The sequence below is a fragment of the Stenella coeruleoalba genome (assembly GCF_951394435.1).
Source record: "Stenella coeruleoalba genome assembly, contig: scaffold_39, whole genome shotgun sequence".
Taxonomy (NCBI): Eukaryota; Metazoa; Chordata; class Mammalia; order Artiodactyla; family Delphinidae; genus Stenella; species Stenella coeruleoalba.
In genome coordinates this window covers 488041-509026 of record NW_027646400.1, presented here as the reverse complement: position 1 = coordinate 509026, position 20986 = coordinate 488041, and the positions used below count along the sequence as shown (strand labels likewise).

The following is a 20986-nucleotide window of genomic DNA, read 5'->3' as shown; positions in this document are numbered from 1 at the left end:
TTTAACCTCCTGTTTGGCCCAGTTTGCAATTTCTGCGGAAGATGAACAGGAATAGCGAGAACCAATGAGAGACTAGCTGGAGGTGTCTGGATGGGAAATTTAACTCTCATTTCCCACCAGGAAGAGGAATTAACCAAAGGCTCAGCGTGCCATGCCGGAACCAGATTAGGGCCTGAAGACATCCTGCAGTATTGCGGCCAGGTCACAAGAAAGCGAGTTGAAGAAAGGAGCTCAGCGGCACTGTAATTCACAAACCTGCAGAGTTCTACATGACAGCTATCGTCCAAAAATAGACTGAAGTAAGGCTGCCAAGAGGACTTGAAAGCGGGGCAGAATTGCAGGAAACCGATTTCAGGAGGTAGATTGGAATTGCATTGAAAGCTTAAGAAAAGAGGCAGAACGTCCACAATGATGCACTTGGCCAAAAAGGGCGTATGCGTTTTTTCCTGAATATATTCAGGAAAAAACGCATACGCCCTTTTTGGCCAACCAAGCAAACTTGCAAAGGAAATCTACACTACAATGAAGTCTCACTTCCCCCCGGTCAAAAGGGCCATCTGAAAAAAGTGTAAAATACAGAAAGGCAGGACAGGCCATGGAGCACTGGGAGCCTTGTTATGCTGATGGGCGGGATGTAAATTGCCAACAGACACTCAGGAGAAGTGTATGGTGTTTCCTGAAACATCTAAAAAACAAAGCAACAGAGCCTAGGGCACTGCCACTTATGGTCCTATAGCTTAGGGAAATTAAAATCAAGAAGACACAGCCACCCCAATGTTTGGGACGCCTCCGTTTACAAGAACCTCGTATACCGTACAAGTTCAATATCACAGAAAGTGAAAAATGGATAAAAAAGATGTGGTATTTACTTACAAAGCAATATCACTCAGCAATGAAATCTGTGTCATCAGGCCCTTAGCAGCACAATGAGTGGATTCAGGTATGATGATTCTAACTGAAATAAGTCACACAGAAATAGAAACATCATAAGATATCAGTAATACACGGATTGTAAACTTGGATACACAGGAACTGAATTACAGAACAGAACAGGGTCTCAAATTTAGAAAACCAACTTATGCTTGCTTAAGGGGAAAGGTGAGTTGGGGTGCTGCATAAAACCAGAGATTGAAATGAGCACAGATAAAGTTCCTTAAGCCAAATATGGAATAGACAAGAGCTACTCCTTGCTCAACGAAATGGACTCAACACCGCATATTAAACGCCTAAGAATGTACCTGACTAGTAAGTATCTTAAAACCTATAGATTGCTATGTCTCCGAAAGAGAATCAAGCATGTGTACAGGGGCATAAACGCAGCAGTGATAGGATTGGAGAGGTTCGGTGAGCAAATGAAGACCCTTTGAAGTCATATTGCATGGTACCCATTCCACGGGTTTCAACTACCCAGGTTTTAGGTATTCTTCCTTCAGCTAAAACATGCATGTGGAGCCCAGAGTATGATCAACCATGTGATCGGGAGATGTGTTCAAATATGTCTCAGTTTTCGTACCCTGGTACTCGGGTGCAACTTTCCAGACGCTTTACTAACACTCTCCCCACTTGGAGAGTCAGCGCCTTTAACCTCCTGTTTGGCCCAGTTTGCAATTTCTGCGGAAGATGAACAGGAATAGCGAGAACCAATGAGAGGCTAGCTGCAGGTGTCTGGACGGGCAAATTTAACTCTCATTTCCCACCAGGAAGAGGAATTAACCAAAGGCTCAGCGTGCCGGGCCTGAACCAGATTAGGGCCTGAAGACATCCTGCGGTGTTGCGGCCAGGTCACAAGAAAGCGAGTTGAAGAAAGGAGCTCAGGGGCACTGTAATTCACAAACCTGCAGAGTTATAAATGACACCTATCGTCCAAAAATAGACTGAAGTAAGGCTGCCAAGATGACTTGAAAGTGGGGCAGAATTGCAGGAAACCGATTTCAGGAGGTAGACTGGAATTGCATTGAAAGCATAGGAAAAGAGGCAGAATGTCCACAATGATGCACTTGGCCAAAAAGGGCGTATGCGTTTTTTCCTGAATATATTCAGGAAAAAACGCATACGTCCTTTTTGGCCAACCAAGCAAGCTTGCAAAGGAAATCTGCGCTACAATGAAGTCTCACTTCCCCCCGGTCAAAAGGGCCATCTGAAAAAAGTGTAAAATCCAGAAAGGCAGGACAGGCCATGGAGAACTGGGAGCCTTGTTATGCTGAAGGGCGGGATGTAAATTGCCAACAAACACTCGGGAGAAGTGTATGGTGTTTCCTGAAACATATAAAAAACAAAGCAAGAGAGCCTAGGGCACTTCCACCTATGGTCCTATAGCTTAGGGAATTTAAAATCAAAAAGACACAGCCACCCCAAAGTTTCGAATGGCTCTGTTTACAAGAACCTCGTTTACAGTACAAGTTCAACATCGCAGAAAGTGAAAAATGGATAAAAAAGTTGTGGTATTTACTTACAAAGCAATATCACTCAGCAATGAAATCTGTGTCATCAGGCCCTTAGCAGCACAATGAGTGGATTCAGGTATGATGATTCTAACTGAAATAAGTCACACAGAAACAGAAACATCATAAGATATCAGTAATACACGGAATGTAAACTTGGCTACACAGGAACTGAATTACAGAACAGAACAGGGTCTCAAATTTAGAAAACCAACTTATGCTTGCTTAAGGGGAAAGGTGAGTTGGGGTGCTGCATAAAACCAGAGATTGAAATGAGCACAGATAAAGTTCCTTAAGCCAAATATGGAATAGACAAGAGCTACTCCTTGCTCGAAGAAATGGACCCAACACCGCATATTAAACGCCTAAGAATGTACCTGACTAGTAAGTATCTTAAAACCTAGGGATTGCTATGTCTCCGAAAGAGAATCAAGCATGTGTACAGGGGCATAAACGCAGCAGTGATAGGATTAGAGAGGTTCGGTGAGCAAATGAAGACCCTTTGAAGTCATACTGCATGGTACCCATTCCACGGGTTTCAACTACCCAGGTTTTAGGTATTCTTCCTTCAGGTAAAACATGCATGTGGAACCCAGAGTATGATCAACCATGAAATCGGGAGACGTGTTCAAATATGTCTCAGTTTTCGTACCCTGGTACTCGGGTGCAACATTCCAGACGCTTTACTAACACTGTCCCCACTTGGAGAGTCAGCGCCTTTAACCTCCTGTTTGGCCCAGTTTGCAATTTCTGCAGAAGATGAACAGGAATAGCGAGAACCAATGAGAGACTAGCTGGAGGTGTCTGGACGGGCAAATTTAACTCTCATTTCCCACCAGGAAGAGGAAATAACCAAAGGCTCAGCGTGCCGTACCGGAATCAGATTAGGGCCTGAAGCCATCCTGCGGTGTTGCGGCCAGCTCAAAAGAAAGCGAGTTGAAGAAAGGAGCTCAGGGGCACTGTAATTCACAAACCTGCAGAGTTATAAATGACAGCTATCGTCCAAAAATAGACTGAAGTAAGGCTGCCAAGAGGACTTGAAAGCAGGGCAGAATTGCAGGAAACCGATTTCAGGAGATAGACTGGAATTGCATTGAAAGCATAGGAAAAGAGGCAGAACGTCCACAATGATGCACTTGGCCAAAAACGGCGTATGCGTTTTTTCCTGAATATATTCAGGAAAAAACGCATACGCCCTTTTTGGCCAACCAAGCAAGCTTGCAAAGGAAATCTGCACTACAATGAAGTCTCACTTCCCCCCGGTCAAAAGGGCCATCTGAAAAAAGTGTAAAATCCAGAAAGGCAGGACAGGCCATGGAGAACTGGGAGCCTTGTTATGCTGATGGGCGGGATGTAAATTGCCAACAACCACTCGGGAGAAGTGTATGGTGTTTCCTGAAACATCTAAAAAACAAAGCAACAGAACCTAGGGCACTTCCACTTATGGTCCTATAGCTTAGGGAAATTAAAATCAAAAAGACACAGCCACCCCAAAGTTTGGATCGGCTCTGTTTACAAGAACCTCGTTTACAGTACAAGTTCAACATCGCAGAAAGTGAAAAATGGATAAAGAAGTTGTGGTATTTACTTACAAAGCAATATCACTCAGCAATGAAATCTGTGTCATCAGGCCCTTAGCAGCACAATGAGTGGATTCAGGTATGATGATTCTAACTGAAATAAGTCACACAGAAAAAGAAACATCATAAGATATCAGTAATACACGGAATGGAAACTTGGCTACACAGGAACTGAATTACAGAACAGAACAGGGTCTCAAATTTAGAAAACCAACTTATGCTTGCTTAAGGGGAAAGGTGAGTTGGGGTGCTGCATAAAACCAGAGATTGAAATGAGCACAGATAAAGTTCCTTAAGCCAAATATGGAATAGACAAGAGCTACTCCTTGCTCAATGAAATGGACTCAACACCCCATATTAAACGCCTAAGAATGTACCTGACTAGTAAGTATCTTAAAACCTATGGATTGCTATGTCTCCGAAAGAGAATCAAGCATGTGTACAGGGGCATAAACGCAGCAGTGATAGGATTGGAGAGGTTCGGGGAGCATATGAAGACCCTTTGAAGTCATATTGCATGGTACCCATTACACGGGTCTCAACTCTCCAGGTTTAAGGTATTCTTCCTTCAGCTATAACATGCATGTGGAACCCAGAGTATGATCAACCATGTGAACGGGAGACGTGTTCAAATATATCTCAGTTTTCCTCCCCTGGTACTCGGGTGCAACATTCCAGACGCTTTACTAACACTCGCCCGACTTGGAGAGTCAGGGCCTTTAACCTCCTGTTTGGCACAGTTTGCAATTTCTGCAGAAGATGAACAGGAATAGCGAGAACCAATGAGAGGCTAGCTGGAGGTGTCTGGACGGGCAAATTTAACTCTCATTTCCCACCAGGAAGAGGAAATAACCAAAGGCTCAGTGTGCCGTGCCGGATCCAGATTAGGGCCTGAAGCCATCCTGCGGTGTTGCGGCCAGCTCACAAGAAAGCGAGTTGAAGAAAGGAGCTCAGGGGCACTGTAATTCACAAACCTGCAGAGTTATAAATGACAGCTATCGTCCAAAAATAGACTGAAGTAAGGCTGCCAAGAGGACTTGAAAGCGGGGCAGAATTGCAGGAAACCGATTTCAGGAGGTAGACTGGAATTGCATTGAAAGCATAGGAAAAGAGGCAGAACGTCCACAATGATGCACTTGGCCAAAAAGGGCGTATGCGTTTTTTCCTGAATATATTCAGGAAAAAACGCATACGCCCTTTTTGGCCAACCAAGCAAGCTTGCAAAGGAAATCTGCACTACAATGAAGTCTCACTTCCCCCTGGTCAAAAGGGCCATCTGAAAAAAGTGTAAAATCCAGAAAGGCAGGACAGGCCATGGAGAACTGGGAGCCTTGTTATGCTGATGGGCGGGATGTAAATTGCCAAGAACCACTTGGGAGAAGTGTATGGTGTTTCCTGAAACATCTAAAAAACAAAGCAACATAGCCTAGGGCACTTCCACTTATGGTCCTATAGCTTAGGGAAATTAAAATGAAAAAGACACAGCCACCCCAAAGTTTGGAACGGCTCTGTTTACAAGAACCTCGTTTACAGTACAAGTTCAACATCGCAGAAAGTGAAAAATGGATAAAGAAGTTGTGGTATTTACTTAAAAAGCAATATCACTCAGCAATGAAATCTGTGTCATCAGGCCCTTAGCAGCACAATGAGTGGATTCAGGTATGATGATTCTAACTGAAATAAGTCACACAGAAAAAGAAACATCATAAGATATCAGTAATACACGGAATGGAAACTTGGCTACACAGGAACTGAATTACAGAACAGAACAGGGTCTCAAATTTCGAAAACCAACTTATGCTTGCTTAAGGGGAAAGGTGAGTTGGGGTGCTGCATAAAACCAGAGATTGAAATGAGCACAGATAAAGTTCCTTAAGCCAAATATGGAATAGACAAGAGCTACTCCTTGCTCAACGAAATGGACTCAACACCGCATATTAAACGCCTAAGAATGTACCTGACTAGTAAGTATCTTAAAACCTATGGATTGCTATGTCTCCGAAAGAGAATCAAGCATGTGTACAGGGGCATAAACGCAGCAGTGATAGGATTGGAGATGTTCGGTGAGCAAATGAAGACCCTTTGAAGTCATATTGCATGGTACCCATTCCACGGGTTTCAACTACCCAGGTTTTAGGTATTCTTCCTTCAGCTAAAACATGCATGTGGAACCCAAGTATGATCAACCATGTGAACGGGAGACGTGTTCAAATATGTCTCAGTTTTCTTCCCCTGGTACTCGGGTGCAACATTCCAGACGCTTTACTAACACTCTCCCGACTTGGAGAGTCAGTCCCTTTAACCTCCTGTTTGGCCCAGTTGGCAATTTCTGCGGAAGATGAACAGGAATAGCGAGAACCAATGAGAGGCTAGCTGGAGGTGTCTGGACTGGCAAATTCAACTCTCATTTCCCACCAGGAAGAGGAATTAACCAAAGGCTCAGCATGCCGGGCCGGAACCAGATTAGGGCCTGAAGCCATCCTGCGGTGTTGCGGCCAGGTCACAAGAAAGCGAGTTGAAGAAAGGAGCTCAGGGGCACTGTAATTCACAAACCTGCAGAGTTATAAATGACAGCTATTGTCCAAAAATAGACTGAAGTAAGGCTGCCAAGAGGACTTGAAAGCGGGGCAGAATTGCAGGAAACCGATTTCAGGAGGTAGACTGGAATTGCATTGAAAGCATAGGAAAAGAGGCAGAACGTCCACAATGATGCACTTGGCCAAAAACGGCGTATGCGTTTTTTCCTGAATATATTCAGGAAAAAACGCATACGCCCTTTTTGGCCAACCAAGCAAGCTTGCAAAGGAAATCTGCACTACAATGAAGTCTCACTTCCCCCTGTTCAAAAGGGCCATCTGAAAAAAGTGTAAACTCCAGAAAGGCAGGACAGGCCATGGAGAACTGGGAGCCTTGTTATGCTGATGGGCGGGATGTAAATTGCCAACAACCACTCGGGAGAAGTGTATGGTGTTTCCTGAAACATCTAAAAAACAAAGCAACAGAGCCTAGGGCACTTCCACTTATGGTCCTATAGCTTAGGGAATTTAAAATCAAAAAGACACAGCCACCCCAAAGTTTGGAACGGCTCTGTTTACAAGAACCTCGTTTACAGTACAAGTTCAACATCGCAGAAAGTGAAAAATGGATAAAGAAGTTGTGGTATTTACTTACAAAGCAATATCACTCAGCAATGAAATCTGTGTCATCAGGCCCTTAGCAGCACAATGAGTGGATTCAGGTATGATGATTCTAACTGAAATAAGTCACACAGAAAAAGAAACATCATAAGATATCAGTAATACACGGAATGGAAACTTGGCTACACAGGAACTGAATTACAGAACAGAACAGGGTCTCAAATTTCGAAAACCAACTTATGCTTGCTTAAGGGGAAAGGTGAGTTGGGGTGCTGCATAAAACCAGAGATTGAAATGAGCACAGATAAAGTTCCTTAAGCCAAATATGGAATAGACAAGAGCTACTCCTTGCTCAACGAAATGGACTCAACACCGCATATTAAACGCCTAAGAATGTACCTGACTAGTAAGTATCTTAAAACCTATGGATTGCTATGTCTCCGAAAGAGAATCAAGCATGTGTACAGGGGCATAAACGCAGCAGTGATAGGATTGGAGATGTTCGGTGAGCAAATGAAGACCCTTTGAAGTCATATTGCATGGTACCCATTCCACGGGTTTCAACTACCCAGGTTTTAGGTATTCTTCCTTCAGCTAAAACATGCATGTGGAACCCAAGTATGATCAACCATGTGAACGGGAGACGTGTTCAAATATGTCTCAGTTTTCTTCCCCTGGTACTCGGGTGCAACATTCCAGACGCTTTACTAACACTCTCCCGACTTGGAGAGTCAGTCCCTTTAACCTCCTGTTTGGCCCAGTTGGCAATTTCTGCGGAAGATGAACAGGAATAGCGAGAACCAATGAGAGGCTAGCTGGAGGTGTCTGGACTGGCAAATTCAACTCTCATTTCCCACCAGGAAGAGGAATTAACCAAAGGCTCAGCATGCCGGGCCGGAACCAGATTAGGGCCTGAAGCCATCCTGCGGTGTTGCGGCCAGGTCACAAGAAAGCGAGTTGAAGAAAGGAGCTCAGGGGCACTGTAATTCACAAACCTGCAGAGTTATAAATGACAGCTATTGTCCAAAAATAGACTGAAGTAAGGCTGCCAAGAGGACTTGAAAGCGGGGCAGAATTGCAGGAAACCGATTTCAGGAGGTAGACTGGAATTGCATTGAAAGCATAGGAAAAGAGGCAGAACGTCCACAATGATGCACTTGGCCAAAAACGGCGTATGCGTTTTTTCCTGAATATATTCAGGAAAAAACGCATACGCCCTTTTTGGCCAACCAAGCAAGCTTGCAAAGGAAATCTGCACTACAATGAAGTCTCACTTCCCCCTGTTCAAAAGGGCCATCTGAAAAAAGTGTAAACTCCAGAAAGGCAGGACAGGCCATGGAGAACTGGGAGCCTTGTTATGCTGATGGGCGGGATGTAAATTGCCAACAACCACTCGGGAGAAGTGTATGGTGTTTCCTGAAACATCTAAAAAACAAAGCAACAGAGCCTAGGGCACTTCCACTTATGGTCCTATAGCTTAGGGAATTTAAAATCAAAAAGACACAGCCACCCCAAAGTTTGGAACGGCTCTGTTTACAAGAACCTCGTTTACAGTACAAGTTCAACATCGCAGAAAGTGAAAAATGGATAAAGAAGTTGTGGTATTTACTTACAAAGCAATATCACTCAGCAATGAAATCTGTGTCATCAGGCCCTTAGCAGCACAATGAGTGGATTCAGGTATGATGATTCTAACTGAAATAAGTCACACAGAAAAAGAAACATCATAAGATATCAGTAATACACGGAATGTAAACTTGGCTACACAGGAACTGAATTACAGAACAGAACAGGGTCTCAAATTTAGAAAACCAACTTATGCTTGCTTAAGGGGAAAGGTGAGTTGGGGTGCTGCATAAAACCAGAGATTGAAATGAGCACAGATAAAGTTCCTTAAGCCAAATATGGAATAGACAAGAGCTACTCCTTGCTCAACGAAATGGACTCAACACCGCATATTAAACGCCTAAGAATGTACCTGACTAGTAAGTATCTTAAAACCTATGGATTGCTATGTCTCCAAAAGAGAATCAAGCATGTGTACAGGGGCATAAACGCAGCAGTGATAGGATTGGAGAGGTTCGTGAGCAAATGAAGACACTTTGAAGTCATACTGCATGGTACCCATTCCACGGGTTTCAACTACCCAGGTTTTAGGTATTCTTCCTTCAGCTAAAACATGCATGTGGAACCCAAGTATGATCAACCATGTGAACGGGAGACGTGTTCAAATATGTCTCAGTTTTCTTCCCCTGGTACTCGGGTGCAACATTCCAGACGCTTTACTAACACTCTCCCGACTTGGAGAGTCAGTCCCTTTAACCTCCTGTTTGGCCCAGTTTGCAATTTCTGCGGAAGATGAACAGGAATAGCGAGAACCAATGAGAGGCTAGCTGGAGGTGTCTGGACGGGCAAATTCAACTCTCATTTCCCACCAGGAAGAGGAATTAACCAAAGGCTCAGCATGCCGGGCCGGAACCAGATTAGGGCCTGAAGCCATCCTGCGGTGTTGCGGCCAGGTCACAAGAAAGCGAGTTGAAGAAAGGAGCTCAGGGGCACTGTAATTCACAAACCTGCAGAGTTATAAATGACAGCTATCGTCCAAAAATAGACTGAAGTAAGGCTGCCAAGAGGACTTGAAAGCGGGGCAGAATTGCAGGAAACCGATTTCAGGAGGTAGACTGGAATTGCATTGAAAGCATAGGAAAAGAGGCAGAACGTCCACAATGATGCACTTGGCCAAAAAGGGCGTATGCGTTTTTTCCTGAATATATTCAGGAAAAAACGCATACGCCCTTTTTGGCCAACCAAGCAAGCTTGCAAAGGAAATCTGCACTACAATGAAGTCTCACTTCCCCCCGGTCAAAAGGGCCATCTGAAAAAAGTGTAAAATCCAGAAAGGCAGGACAGGCCATGGAGAACTGGGAGCCTTGTTATGCTGATGGGCGGGATGTAATTTGCCAAAAACCACTCGGGAGAAGTGTATGGTGTTTCCTGAAACATCTAAAAAACAAAGCAACAGAACCTAGGGCACTTCCACTTATGGTCCTATAGCTTAGGGAAATTAAAATGAAAAAGACACAGCCACCCAAAAGTTTGGAACGGCTCTGTTTACAAGAACCTTGTTTACAGTACAAGTTCAACATCGCAGAAAGTGAAAAATGGATAAAGAAGTTGTGGTATTTACTTACAAAGCAATATCACTCAGCAATGAAATCTGTGTCATCAGGCCCTTAGAAGCACAATGAGTGGATTCAGGTATGATGATTCTAACTGAAATAAGTCACACAGAAAAAGAAACATCATAAGATATCACTAATACATGGAATGTAAACTTGGCTACACAGGAACTGCATTCCAAAACAGAACACGGTCTCAAATTTAGAAAACCAACTTATGCTTGCTTAAGGGGAAAGGTGAGTTGGGGTGCTGCATAAAACCAGAGATTGAAATGAGCACAGATAAAGTTCCTTAAGCCAAATATGGAATAGACAAGAGCTACTCCTTGCTCAACGAAATGGACTCAAAACCCCATATTAAACGCCTAAGAATGTACCTGACTAGTAAGTATCTTAAAACCTATGGATTGCTATGTCTCCAAAAGAGAATCAAGCGTGTGTACAGGGGCATAAACGCAGCAGTGATAGGATTGGAGAGGTTCGGGGAGCAAATGAAGACCCTTTGAAGTCATATTGCATGGTACCCATTACACGGGTCTCAACTCTCCAGGTTTAAGGTATTCTTCCTTCAGCTAAAACATGCATGTGGAACCCAGAGTATGATCAACCATGTGAACGGGAGACGTGTTCAAATATGTCTCAGTTTTCCTCCCCTGGTACTCGGGTGCAACATTCCAGACGCTTTACTAACACTCTCCCGACTTGGAGAGTCAGTCCCTTTAAACTCCTGTTTGGCCCAGTTTGCAATTTCTGCGGAAGATGAACAGGAATAGCGAGAACCAATGAGAGGCTAGCTGGAGGTGTCTGGACGGGCAAATTCAACTCTCATTTCCCACCAGGAAGAGGAATTAACCAAAGGCTCAGCATGCCGGGCCGGAACCAGATTAGGGCCTGAAGCCATCCTGCGGTGTTGCGGCCAGGTCACAAGAAAGCGAGTTGAAGAAAGGAGCTCAGGGGCACTGTAATTCACAAACCTGCAGAGTTATAAATGACAGCTATCGTCCAAAAATAGACTGAAGTAAGGCTGCCAAGAGGACTTGAAAACGGGGCAGAATTGCAGGAAACCGATTTCAGGAGGTAGACTGGAATTGCATTGAAAGCATAGGAAAAGAGGCAGAACGTCCACAATGATGCACTTGGCCAAAAAGGGCGTATGCGTTTTTTCCTGAATATATTCAGGAAAAAACGCATACGCCATTTTTGGCCAACCAAGCAAGCTTGCAAAGGAAATCTCCACTACAATGAAGTCTCACTTCCCCCTGGTCAAAAGGGCCATCTGAAAAAAGTGTAAAATCCAGAAAGGCAGGACAGGCCATGGAGAACTGGGAGCCTTGTTATGCTGATGGGCGGGATGTAAATTGCCAACAACCACTCGGGAGAAGTGTATGGTGTTTCCTGAAACATCTAAGAAACAAAGCAACAGAGCCTAGGGCACTTCCACTTATGGTCCTATAGCTTAGGGAATTTAAAATCAAAAAGACACAGCCACCCCAAAGTTTGGAACGGCTCTGTTTACAAGAACCTCGTTTACAGTACAAGTTCAACATCGCAGAAAGTGAAAAATGGATAAAGAAGTTGTGGTATTTACTTACAAAGCAATATCACTCAGCAATGAAATCTGTGTCATCAGGCCCTTAGCAGCACAATGAGTGGATTCAGGTATGATGATTCTAACTGAAATAAGTCACACAGAAAAAGAAACATCATAAGATATCAGTAATACACGGAATGTAAACTTGGCTACACAGGAACTGAATTACAGAACAGAACAGGGTCTCAAATTTCGAAAACCAACTTATGCTTGCTTAAGGGGAAAGGTGAGTTGGGGTGCTGCATAAAACCAGAGATTGAAATGAGCACAGATAAAGTTCCTTAAGCCAAATATGGAATAGACAAGAGCTACTCCTTGCTCAACGAAATGGACTCAACACCGCATATTAAACGCCTAAGAATGTACCTGACTAGTAAGTATCTTAAAACCTATGGATTGCTATGTCTCCGAAAGAGAATCAAGCATGTGTACAGGGGCATAAACGCAGCAGTGATAGGATTGGAGAGGTTCGTGAGCAAATGAAGACCCTTTGAAGTCATATTGCATGGTACCCATTCCACGGGTTTCAACTACCCAGGTTTTAGGTATTCTTCCTTCAGCTAAAACATGCATGTGGAACCCAAGTATGATCAACCATGTGAACGGGAGACGTGTTCAAATATGTCTCAGTTTTCTTCCCCTGGTACTCGGGTGCAACATTCCAGACGCTTTACTAACACTCTCCCGACTTGGAGAGTCAGTCCCTTTAAACTCCTGTTTGGCCCAGTTTGCAATTTCTGCGGAAGATGAACAGGAATAGCGAGAACCAATGAGAGGCTAGCTGGAGGTGTCTGGACGGGCAAATTCAACTCTCATTTCCCACCAGGAAGAGGAATTAACCAAAGGCTCAGCATGCCGGGCCGGAACCAGATTAGGGCCTGAAGCCATCCTGCGGTGTTGCGGCCAGGTCACAAGAAAGCGAGTTGAAGAAAGGAGCTCAGGGGCACTGTAATTCACAAACCTGCAGAGTTATAAATGACAGCTATCGTCCAAAAATAGACTGAAGTAAGGCTGCCAAGAGGACTTGAAAACGGGGCAGAATTGCAGGAAACCGATTTCAGGAGGTAGACTGGAATTGCATTGAAAGCATAGGAAAAGAGGCAGAACGTCCACAATGATGCACTTGGCCAAAAAGGGCGCATGCGTTTTTTCCTGAATATATTCAGGAAAAAACGCATACGCCCTTTTTGGCCAACCAAGCAAGCTTGCAAAGGAAATCTCCACTACAATGAAGTCTCACTTCCCCCTGGTCAAAAGGGCCATCTGAAAAAAGTGTAAAATCCAGAAAGGCAGGACAGGCCATGGAGAACTGGGAGCCTTGTTATGCTGATGGGCGGGATGTAAATTGCCAACAACCACTCGGGAGAAGTGTATGGTGTTTCCTGAAACATCTAAAAAACAAAGCAACAGAGCCTAGGGCACTTCCACTTATGGTCCTATAGCTTAGGGAATTTAAAATCAAAAAGACACAGCCACCCCAAAGTTTGGAACGGCTCTGTTTACAAGAACCTCGTTTACAGTACAAGTTCAACATCGCAGAAAGTGAAAAATGGATAAAGAAGTTGTGGTATTTACTTAAAAAGCAATATCACTCAGCAATGAAATCTGTGTCATCAGGCCCTTAGCAGCACAATGAGTGGATTCAGGTATGATGATTCTAACTGAAATAAGTCACACAGAAAAAGAAACATCATAAGATATCAGTAATACACAGAATGTAAACTTGGCTACACAGGAACTGAATTACAGAACAGAACAGGGTCTCAAATTTCGAAAACCAACTTATGCTTGCTTAAGGGGAAAGGTGAGTTGGGGTGCTGCATAAAACCAGAGATTGAAATGAGCACAGATAAAGTTCCTTAAGCCAAATATGGAATAGACAAGAGCTACTCCTTGCTCAACGAAATGGACTCAACACCGCATATTAAACGCCTAAGAATGTACCTGACTAGTAAGTATCTTAAAACCTATGGATTGCTATGTCTCCGAAAGAGAATCAAGCATGTGTACAGGGGCATAAACGCAGCAGTGATAGGATTGGAGAGGTTCGGTGAGCAAATGAAAACCCTTTGAAGTCATATTGCATGGTACCCATTCCACGGGTTTCAACTACCCAGGTTTTAGGTATTCTTCCTTCAGCTAAAACATGCATGTGGAACCCAAGTATGATCAACCATATGAACGGGAGACGTGTTCAAATATGTCTCAGGTTTCTTCCCCTGGTACTCGGGTGCAACATTCCAGACGCTTTACTAACACTCTCCCGACTTGGAGAGTCAGTCCCTTTAACCTCCTGTTTGGCCCAGTTTGCAATTTCTGCGGAAGATGAACAGGAATAGCGAGAACCAATGAGAGGCTAGCTGGAGGTGTCTGGACGGGCAAATTCAACTCTCATTTCCCACCAGGAAGAGGAATTAACCAAAGGCTCAGCATGCCGGGCCGGAACCAGATTAGGGCCTGAAGCCATCCAGCGGAGTTGCGGCCAGGTCACAAGAAAGCGAGTTGAAGAAAGGAGCTCAGGGGCACTGTAATTCACAAACCTGCAGAGTTATAAATGACAGCTATCGTCCAAAAATAGACTGAAGTAAGGCTGCCAAGAGGACTTGAAAGCGGGGCAGAATTGCAGGAAACCGATTTCAGGAGGTAGACTGGAATTGCATTGAAAGCATAGGAAAAGAGGCAGAACGTCCACAATGATGCACTTGGCCAAAAAGGGCGTATGCGTTTTTTCCTGAATATGTTCAGGAAAAAACGCATACGCCCTTTTTGGCCAACCAAGCAAGCTTGCAAAGGAAATCTGCACTACAATGAAGTCTCACTTCCCCCCGGTCAAAAGGGCCATCTGAAAAAAGTGTAAAATCCAGAAAGGCAGGACAGGCCATGGAGAACTGGGAGCCTTGTTATGCTGATGGGCGGGATGTAAATTGCCAAGAACCACTTGGGAGAAGTGTATGGTGTTTCCTGAAACAACTAAAAAACAAAGCAACAGAACCTAGGGCACTTCCACTTATGGTCCTATAGCTTAGGGAAATTAAAATGAAAAAGACACAGCCACCCCAAAGTTTGGAACGGCTCTGTTTACAAGAACCTCGTTTACAGTACAAGTTCAACATCGCAGAAAGTGAAAAATGGATAAAGAAGTTGTGGTATTTACTTACAAAGCAATATCACTCAGCAATGAAATCTGTGTCATCAGGCCCTTAGCAGCACAATGAGTGGATTCAGGTATGATGATTCTAACTGAAATAAGTCACACAGAAAAAGAAACATCATAAGATATCACTAATACACGGAATGTAAACTTGGCTACACAGGAACTGCATTCCAAAACAGAACAGGGTCTCAAATTTAGAAAACCAACTTATGCTTGCTTAAGGGGAAAGGTGAGTTGGGGTGCTGCATAAAACCAGAGATTGAAATGAGCACAGATAAAGTTCCTTAAGCCAAATATGGAATAAACAAGAGCTACTCTTTGCGCAACGAAATGGACTCAACACCGCATATTAAACGCCTAACAATGTACCTGACTAGTAAGTATCTTAAAACCTATGGATTGCTATGTCTCCGAAAGAGAATCAAGCATGTGTACATGGGCATAAATGCAGCAGTGATAGGATTGGAGGGGTTCGTGAGCAAATGAAGACCCTTTGAAGTCATATTGCATTGTACCCATTCCACGGGTCTCAACTCTCCAAGTTTAAGGTATTGTTATTTCAGCTAAATCATGCATGTGGAACCTAGATCATGATCAACCACGTGATCGGGAGACGTGTTCAAATATGTCTCAGTTTTCGTACCCTGGTACTCGGGTTCAACATTCCAGACGCTTTACTAACACTCTCCCCACTTGGAGAGTCAGTCCCTTTAACCTCCTGTTTGGCCCAGTTTGCAATTTCTGCGGAAGATGAACAGGAATAGCGAGAACCAATGAGAGGCTAGCTGGAGGTGTCTGGATGGGCAAATTTAACTCTCATTTCCCACCAGGAAGAGGAAATAACCAAAGGCTCAGCGTGCCGTACCGGAACCAGATTAGGGCCTGAAGCCATCCTGCGGTGTTGCGGCCAGCTCAAAAGAAAGCGAGTTGAAGAAAGGAGCTCAGGGGCACTGTAATTCACAAACCTGCAGAGTTATAAATGACAGCTATCGTCCAAAAATAGACTGAAGTAAGGCTGCCAAGAGGACTTGAAAGCGGGGCAGAATTGCAGGAAACCGATTTCAGGAGGTAGACTGGAATTGCATTGAAAGCATAGGAAAAGAGGCAGAACGTCCACAATGATGCACTTGGCCAAAAAGGGCGTATGCGTTTTTTCCTGAATATATTCAGGAAAAAACGCATACGCCCTTTTTGGCCAACCAAGCAAGCTTGCAAAGGAAATCTGCACTACAATGAAGTCTCACTTCCCCCCGGTCAAAAGGGCCATCTGATAAAAGTGTAAAATCCAGAAAGGCAGGACAGGCCATGGAGAACTGGGAGCCTTGTTATGCTGATGGGCGGGATGTAAATTGCAAACAACCACTTGGAAGAAGTGTATGGTGTTTCCTGAAACAACTAAAAAACAAAGCAACAGAACCTAGGGCACTTCCACTTATGGTCCTATAGCTTAGGGAAATTAAAATGAAAAAGACACAGCCACCCCAAAGTTTGGAACGGCTCTGTTTACAAGAACCTCGTTTACAATACAAGTTCAACATCGCAGAAAGTGAAAAATGGATAAAGAAGTTGTGGTATTTACTTACAAAGCAATATCACTCAGCAATGAAATCTGTGTCATCAGGCCCTTAGCAGCACAATGAGTGGATTCAGGTATGATGATTCTAACTGAAATAAGTCACACAGAAAAAGAAACATCATAAGATATCAGTAATACACGGAATGGAAACTTGGCTACACAGGAACTGAATTACAGAACAGAACAGGGTCTCAAATTTAGAAAACCAACTTATGCTTGCTTAAGGGGAAAGGTGAGTTGGGGTGCTGCATAAAACCACAGATTGAAATGAGCACAGATAAAGTTCCTTAAGCCAAATATGGAATAGACAAGAGCTACTCCTTGCTCAACGAAATGGACTCAACATCCCATATTAAACGCCTAAGAATGTACCTGACTAGTAAGTATCTTAAAACCTATGGATTGCTATGTCTCCGAAAGAGAATCAAGCATGTGTACAGGCGCATAAACGCAGCAGTGATAGGATTGGGGAGGTTCGGTGAGCAAATGAAGACCCTTTGAAGTCATATTGCATGGTACCCATTCCACGGGTTTCAACTACCCAGGTTTTAGGTATTCTTCCTTCAGCTAAAACATGCATGTGGAATCCAAGTATGATCAACCATGTGAACGGGAGACGTGTTCAAATATGTCTCAGTTTTCCTCCCCTGGTACTCGGGTGCAACATTCCAGACGCTTTACTAACACTCTCCCCACTTGGAGAGTCAGTCCCTTTAACCTCCTGTTTGGCCCAGTTTGCAATTTCTGCGGAAGATGAACAGGAATAGCGAGAACCAATGAGAGGCTAGCTGGAGGTGTCTGGATGGGCAAATTTAACTCTCATTTCCCACCAGGAAGAGGAAATAACCAAAGGCTCAGCGTGCCGTACCGGAACCAGATTAGGGCCTGAAGCCATCCTGCGGTGTTGCGGCCAGCTCAAAAGAAAGCGAGTTGAAGAAAGGAGCTCAGGGGCACTGTAATTCACAAACCTGCAGAGTTATAAATGACAGCTATCGTCCAAAAATAGACTGAAGTAAGGCTGCCAAGAGGACTTGAAAGCGGGGCAGAATTGCAGGAAACCGATTTCAGGAGGTAGACTGGAATTGCATTGAAAGCATAGGAAAAGAGGCAGAACGTCCACAATGATGCACTTGGCCAAAAAGGGCGTATGCGTTTTTTCCTGAATATATTCAGGAAAAAACGCATACGCCCTTTTTGGCCAACCAAGCAAGCTTGCAAAGGAAATCTGCACTACAATGAAGTCTCACTTCCCCCCGGTCAAAAGGGCCATCTGATAAAAGTGTAAAATCCAGAAAGGCAGGACAGGCCATGGAGAACTGGGAGCCTTGTTATGCTGATGGGCGGGATGTAAATTGCAAACAACCACTTGGAAGAAGTGTATGGTGTTTCCTGAAACAACTAAAAAACAAAGCAACAGAACCTAGGGCACTTCCACTTATGGTCCTATAGCTTAGGGAAATTAAAATCAAAAAGACACAGCCACCCCAAAGTTTGGAACGGCTCTGTTTACAAGAACCTCGTTTACAATACAAATTCAACATCGCAGAAAGTGAAAAATGGATAAAGAAGTTGTGGTATTTACTTACAAAGCAATATCACTCAGCAATGAAATCTGTGTCATCAGGCCCTTAGCAGCACAATGAGTGGATTCAGGTATGATGATTCTAACTGAAATAAGTCACACAGAAAAAGAAACATCATAAGATATCAGTAATACACGGAATGGAAACTTGGCTACACAGGAACTGAATTACAGAACAGAACAGGGTCTCAAATTTAGAAAACCAACTTATGCTTGCTTAAGGGGAAAGGTGAGTTGGGGTGCTGCATAAAACCACAGATTGAAATGAGCACAGATAAAGTTCCTTAAGCCAAATATGGAATAGACAAGAGCTACTCCTTGCTCAACGAAATGGACTCAACACCCCATATTAAACGCCTAAGAATGTACCTGACTAGTAAGTATCTTAAAACCTATGGATTGCTATGTCTCCGAAAGAGAATCAAGCATGTGTACAGGGGCATAAACACAGCAGTGATAGGATTGGAGAAGTTCGTGAGCAAATGAAGACCCTTTGAAGTCATATTGCATGGTACCCATTCCACGGGTTTCAACTACCCAGGTTTAAGGTATTCTTCCTTCAGCTAAAACATGCATGTGGAACCTAGAGTATGATCAACCATGTGATCGGGAGACGTGTTCAAATATGTCTCAGTTTTCGTACCCTGGTACTCGGGTGCAACTTTCCAGACGCTTTACTAACACTCTCCCGACTTGGAGAGTCAGTCCCTTTAACCTCCTGTTTGGCCCAGTTTGCAATTTCTGTGGAAGATGAACAGGAATAGCGAGAACCAATGAAAGAATAGCTGGAGGTGTCTGGATGGGCAAATTTAACTCTCATTTCCCACCAGGAAGAGGAATTAACCAAAGGCTCAGCGTGCCGTGCCAGAACCAGATTAGGGCCTGAAGACATCCTGCGGTGTTGCGGCCAGCTCAAAAGAAAGCGAGTTGAAGAAAGGAGCTCAGGGGCACTGTAATTCACAAACCTGCAGAGTTATAAATGACAGCTATCGTCCAAAAATATACTGAAGTAAGGCTGCCAAGAGGACTTGAAAGCGGGGCAGAATTGCAGGAAACCGATTTCAGGAGGTAAACTGGAATTGCATTGAAAGCATAGGAAAAGAGGCAGAACGTCCACAATGATGCACTTGGCCAAAAAGGGCGTATGCGTTTTTTCCTGAATATATTCAGGAAAAAACGCATACGCCCTTTTTGGCCAACCAAGCAAACTTGCAAAGGAAATCTGCACTACAATGAAGTCTCACTTCCCCCCGGTCAAAAGGGCCATCTGAAAAAAGTGTAAAATCCAGAAAGGCAGGACAGGCCATGGAGAACTGGGAGCCTTGTTATGCTGATGGGCGGAATGTAAATTGCCAACAGACACTCAGGAGAAGTGTATGGTGTTTCCTGAAACATCTAAAAAACAAAGCAACAGAGCCGAGGGCACTTGCGCTTATGGTCCTATAGCTTAGGGAAATTAAAATCAAAAAGACACAGCCACCCCAAAGTTTGGGACGCCTCCGTTTACAAGAACCTCGTTTACCGTACAAGTTCAATATCACAGAAAGTGAAAAATGGATAAACAACTTGTGGTACTTACGTACAATGCAGTATCACGCAGCAATGAAATCTATGTCATCAGGCCCGTAGCAGCATAATGAGTGGATTCAGGTACGATGATTCTAACTGAAATAAGTCACACAGAAAAAGAAACATCATAAGATATCACTAATACACGGAATGTAAACTTGGCTACACAGGAACTGCATTCCAAAACAGAACAGGGTCTCAAATTTAGAAAACCAACTTATGCTTGCTTAAGGGGAAAGGTGAGTTGGGGTGCTGCATAAAACCAGAGATTGAAATGAGCACAGATAAAGTTCCTTAAGCCAAATATGGAATACACAAGAGCTACTCCTTGCTCAACGAAATGGACACAAAACCCCATATTAAACGCCTAAGAATGCACCTGACTAGTAAGTATCTTAAAACCTATGGATTGCTATGTCTCCGAAAGAGAATCAAGCATGTGTACAGGGGCATAAACGCAGCAGTGATAGGATTGGAGAGGTTCGTGAGCAAATGAAGACCCTTTGAAGTCATATTGCATGGTACCCATTCCACGGGTTTCAACTACCCAGGTTTAAGGTATTCTTCCTTCATCTAAAACATGCATGTGGAACCTAGAGTATGATCAACCATGTGATCGGGAGACGTGTTCAAATATGTCTCAGTTTTCGTACCCTGGTACTCGGGTGCAACGTTCCAGACGCTTTACTAACACTCTTCCCACTTGGAGAGTCAGTCCCTTTAACTTCCTGTTTGGCCCAGTTTGCAATTTCTGTGGAAGATGAACAGGAATAGCGAGAACCAATGAAAGACTAGCTGGAGGTGTCTGGATGGGCAAATATAACTCTCATTTCCCACCAGGAAGAGGAATTAACCAAAGGCTCAGCGTGCCGTACCGGAACCAGATTAGGGCCTGAAGCCATCCTGCGGTGTTGCGGCCAGCTCAAAAGAAAGCGAGTTGAAGAAAGGAGCTCAGGGGCACTGTAATTCACAAACCTGCAGAGTTATAAATGACAGCTATCGTCCAAAAATAGACTGAAGTAAGGCTGCCAAGAGGACTTGAAAGCGGGGCAGAATTGCAGGAAACCGATTTCAGGAGGTAGACTGGAATTGCATTGAAAGCATAGGAAAAGAGGCAGAACGTCCACAATGATGCACTTGGCCAAAAAGGGCGTATGCGTTTTTTCCTGAATATATT

General features: G+C 43.9%; 1 long non-coding RNA gene across 49 annotated transcripts in view; it reads right to left on the bottom strand.

Annotated features, from left to right (window-relative positions):
* The window catches only part of LOC307181137, a 3028377-nt gene that overhangs the window by 2663970 nt on the left and 343421 nt on the right, over window positions 1-20986 (bottom strand). For all 49 annotated transcript variants that reach the window (XR_013825945.1, XR_013825946.1, XR_013825971.1 and 46 more), the window contains 2 exons: window positions 13504-13585; window positions 5610-5691 (listed from right to left, as the gene is read on the bottom strand). This is a non-coding gene — a long non-coding RNA (uncharacterized lncRNA). The remainder of the gene's footprint in view (window positions 1-5609; window positions 5692-13503; window positions 13586-20986) is intronic.